Raw genomic sequence first — 5610 nt, forward strand, 5'->3', positions numbered from 1 at the left:
CATGCATGCATGACAAGTATCGTTCATTTCCGTCACTCGATGCATTTTCTAGGGTTTCTCCGGCGACAGAACCCTACAACACTCCCCACGTGACGCAACATGCATTTTATGTCCGAATTCATGCACACCTTGCCTGGGGGACCACATTGGCCAAGCCCACATGGTCCCAAAAGTTGGGGTCATCTCATGCATACTTCCACATGCACCATGTACAAGCAGGACCATTCGGGTCTGCCGGAGGGCAGGTATGAAAGTGGTTTTCCTTGACGGTCCCACCAAATGATCCCAAACTTTATGCATACCCTAGGATTACCATGGCATGCATGCATGGCAAGTATCGTTCATGCCCGACACTCGATGCATTTTCTAGGGTTTCTCTGGCGACAGAACCCTACAACACTGCCCCCACGTGACGCAACATGCGTTTTGTGTCCGAATTCGTGCACACCTTGCCTGGGGGACCACATTGGCCAAGCCCACATGGTCCCAAAAGAAAATTCTATAAATGATAGAGATACTATAAATATTGTTGAACATATACAACTATACAATAACTAATAGGTGTCACAAATAGTTTTTTTAGGGATGAAGCAATGATATTTATTTTGAGGGAAGAAACAATGCAGGTAGGTGGGCCGGCCCAGACCACAAATAAGTGTCGGATCCATATTGTGGGGCCCAGAACACTGCGCTTTCCATGCACGTCGATCACACGCACGTCGATCACGGTAGTAGTTGCCGTTCTGTTACACAATTCTGGGATCATGCTAATCCATATGTTCCTAATCCCTACGATTGAGGACCACGTTCAGCCTCGCTTCAACGGAGGAAAATATAGATCGAGATATTGGCCACAGGGAAGTTACGACGACCTAGGCATCGACCTCGTATATAATCTCCTCCTCCTCGCACATGTCGTTGACTAGATCGACTCCTGCCGGTGAGGCATCGACAGCTCCGTCCGCCGCATCCCACACGCCATAAAAACCCCTAGAAGATCAAGGTCGTCCGCACGTGCAGGCCGACCTCGACGAACTACGCCGAGAACGCATTGCCGACTTCTTTCATCTTCGTCGATCGATCAAGTAAATTGTCCTCCTTCCCTCGCGCCTTCATGGCAAGGTACTTCCTCCGTCTCGTTGCTTTGATGGACTTAGGTTTACCACATATTTTCAACTAGTATGAACTCGACTAGATGTGTTCTGACCAGATGGCGTAGATGAAAACAATCTTTGGTTCTTTCATAGCATGGTAGAATAAGATGTTGTTTCTCGAGAAGCATGATGCAATACATTTTTTGTCACAAGATCCAATTATATTTTTGTCACACGATCCAATTATATTGTTGTGCACATAGAACATTAAAGAGTTATTAGCATTATATGTTGCTGAACCTCAAATAGGTACCATTGCTATAGACTCTAGTTTATTTACAGATGAACAATTTGTCACCCTGTTAATAAGACAACCAGACGAATTTGTAACAGTTTACCATATTAAATTTATTGAGTATATAATTTATCTGATACTCAAAGAACTTGATCAGATGCAAGTAAATTCAATTACCAATTGTAGCTATTTTTCATTGCCTCATGTCAGCACACACTTGGCTGCATGTTGCAGTATACATGGTGATAGTTTTGTATTTGCATTAGTGTTATTTTTGCATTAGTGTTAGCTAGTGCCAGAAAGTTTTATATTTTTGCATGTCTATTGTTATTTTTGCTTTAGTGTTAGCTAATGTCACGAAATTATATATTTTCTTTCAACAGGATGGACGAGCTAAATGGAGAAATAGTATGCACCGTTGAGAAATGGTGCAAGCTTGTTGCAGCTCTATCGAGCTGTCAACGCGCTAGAGTGGCTGATACAACATTGCGCAGCATGCTGTAGATACCATCTATTAAGATGCGTACCCTACTGATTAGGTATATGATTAAGAATTTTCAGGCCAGCACGGGCAGATTCATTATACAAGAGCAGGTTGGGGAGGTGACTCTTGGTGCGGTCGATGTCGTGTGCATCTTTAACCTCGAGAACCAAGGACTGTCCACTTCGGACATTCTGACTAAAGAAGGCGAGGACATGAAGGAGCGGGTGCCCCCACAATTTTCAGTAAGACATCAGAAAACATAGTGATAGATAATCTCATTGAGGACATAATTAAAAGTAAAGCCACCGATGACGATTTCCTTCGCAAAGTATTCCTTGTCCTTTTAGGAACAATTATTGCTCCCATGTCGAGCAAGATTGTGCCAAAGCAGTACTACGTTTTGGTTGAAGATGTGAAATGTATTTTAAAGATTAACTGGAATGCCTTCACCATGCGTGTTCTCCTTGATTGCCTTCGCATAGTGAAGAAAGGCAAACACCTCCACCAATGGCCGAAAGGCAATTTGGCTCTCTTGCAGGTACACATATGAGACATGTTGCATAATGTCAATTATCATATCATTGCAATTTTATGTGATGTATTTTACTAACTCTAAATCCTTATATTTTTTTGTAGTACTTGTACTGGGAGAAGGTGCAACCGGTTGAAGGCGAATGCGCCTATAATCCCAACTTGTCCATACAACCTCTTATGAGGAACTGGACAGAAGGTGCAGCCACTAGCTAGGAGAGATAGGTTCGACTATGACAATGGGCGCGACCGTGGTAACGTCAGGGTAAGTCATTGTGTTTCGTCTTTCTTAAATGTTTTGTAACTTAATACTATTTATTGTTTATTCATCACAAGTACTTCAATATCGCATGCAGATCGAAAATAATATCACCCAGGAGTATAGGGCTCAGGAGCCCAACATCCCAAATAATGCGCCTACCATGAAGCCAAAAACCAAGCCTGCAACTGGAAACGCAAAGAAGTCGACGACAGCCGCATTGTCGGAAGATTTGATGGAGCTTCTAATGAAGCGGTGCATGGACTTCATACACACCCAGATGAGGCAAATCCCTGATCAAGTTGCTGAGGTATCACACCCAAACTTTATAGTTTACAGTATGTTTGCTGTTTTAAACCATGCTAGCATTACTAAGTTTATATTTCTATTGCAGAGGTTGTTGGAGAAGTTGAACAAAGCAGGTGTCATGTACAAGCCGGCTGCTGCCGTGCCATCCATGGAGAATGATCCGGACGAAGTGGATTCGTTCGAGAATTGTCCATCTGAAAAGAAGGAATTCGTGTACAAGGAAGACATGGACAGTGATGGACAACCGATCATTGACATGACGCAGCCTGATATAGTGCTTCCCGACCATAAAACCGTACCTGAGGTACTATGTATTTATCTTTCTGTCTATAATTTTCTCGTTTAATTTTTTACGTCCAGAAATGTTCACACGATTTAGTTTGCCAAACAGAAAACCCCATCGAAGATGAATGGACACAAGGAAGCTTCACCTGTTAAGCGTAATGATGTATGTGGGGGTACACCGGAAAACCCTTGGGTGGTTGGTACTTCTACTCTAGCACCTTCATCGGACATAGACATTTGTCCATCTTCTGTCAGCAAGTTCCTGGCTAAGGCGAATGGAAAAAATGGTGCAACAATCGATAAGGATGAGGAGGTTATGTCCGGTAAGCGGAAGTGGACCGTTCCCAAGAAATTTGAATCCCCCTACACACTTGACAAGCCCGGCAGGCGTACCAGTCGTGGTCAGAGAACCTCTGGTACTAGTACTACTACTAGAGGTATCGTAACTAACATTCTTAATTTTTTTATTTACTACCAATGCATATGATCACCATTGTTGACGTTCATATTATTTCATGCAGCTCTATTTTCGAACAATAATGTGCCGGAGGTTGTGGCAGATGAGTTGACGCCAGAAATAATTGATGCAGTTGTTTCATTTGTCGAGTTAGCTGCTAGCACTGAGAAGAACAAGAACAGTAAAATTACTACAGTGAAGGCCGTGGCATAACTCTGACTTCCGAAAGGATTCTACCGGTACTAGCTCATAGATGGTTGTTGGACGATGTAAGTACTACTTGCATGTCTTGTTTTTAAAATTCTCAATAATCTATGTCTCAACTTTCAACATGTAATGCGCTGATATTTTATGTAGGTTATTGATGCTTATATGGGACATTTGGAGTTGCGTGTTGGTCATGATCGTTACCTTTGTCCAGCATGGAGGTCCAAATTCCTTGTAGATCGTGCTATCGCACATGACGATCCATTGCCATCGAGCTGCAACATGGATAGTGCTTTGACCAAAGCTGGAGCAGTTAATAGAGTCACGAAAGAGTATACTGTGCGTGATAAGGTACATAATGTTTGTGATTCATCAGTACAGGATAGTTCATCAAGTATTTCTTTTGATCCATAATGGTTTTTTTGCACTGTAGACGTATATCGCGTTGAATATCGACAATAGCCACTGGATGACCATGGTCATGCACATGATCAAGAAAGAATTCCAAGTTTTCGATTCGCTCTATCCTATGGACCTGACTGAGAGGACTATTAAAGCACTGGTAATGTAACCAACATTTGTACCATTGCTCTTACATATTGTTTATGATTGTTCTTGAACACTATCCTCTTTATAGCGAATGGCTATAGCACACGATATGCGTCAGGCAAATCTTATTACACCAGGGAAATATCTGGACGTAAGTAAGTGGCCTATCAAGGAGTATGACATACCCCAGCAAGAGGATGGGTGAGTTAATAGGACATCATGCACAATCAAACAACAACACACATGTTCGTATTGCCCACCGCTAATGTTTGGATATGTACCAGGAACTCTTGTGGCCTTTTTGTCATAGAATGTCTAGAACATTGGGACGGGGACCGAATCACCCGCGATTTTACACAGGTATGCTATTATTTACGTTTGTAGACTAGCTACTATGGTGGTGTAGCAACTTCGGTTCATGTAATCTTTATGTCATTTTTTGCAGGCTACCGTTGACGCAAGGAGAAGACATTTCGTCGTAGAGTTGCTTATGTCACCTTCGAACTCGATGGAGTGTGTGAAGAACAAAATTCGTGAAATCGCAAGGAAAAGGCGCGCCTGAAGAATTCATGCGGCATGCAAGATTGAAGTTTTAGTGGTTTGGATTTAGTCCGGTCGAAGGTTTCGACGGCATGATTATCTTAGGGGTTCTATCATTTTTATGTAATAAACAGGGCATCTCGAATATTGTGACACATGCATGTGTATGTGTTTGTCAGACAATTTGCTCATACAAGACAATTCGGTCATAAAATTCGCTCGGAGAAGACAATTTGGTCGTATGAATAAAGTTTTGGCTTTACTTATCAATTGTTCTTGCTTAATATTTTTCTCGTTTCCAATTTTTTATAATTGTATTTTTCACGGCTTCACTTATCAAGTGTTCTTGCTTAATATTTTTCTCGTTCTCCATTTTTTTATAATAGTCTATTTTTCTCTTCAACTGCTCTCTTAAGTTTCATATTAAAATTTTCACAATCTTAACTTTTTTTAAAACTCTACCAAGCTTTGCCTTCTGCCTTAGCTATCTGCATGTCATCATCTTGCATAATCTCCTAGTAATTCCCCCTCATCACATGATTATGAAAAGTAGTCATGGTAGATAAGTAAATATATCGAGCCAAAATGTAATATTACACT

This window comes from Triticum dicoccoides, chromosome 7A (assembly GCF_002162155.2).
Source record: "Triticum dicoccoides isolate Atlit2015 ecotype Zavitan chromosome 7A, WEW_v2.0, whole genome shotgun sequence".
NCBI lineage: Eukaryota > Viridiplantae > Streptophyta > Magnoliopsida > Poales > Poaceae > Triticum > Triticum dicoccoides.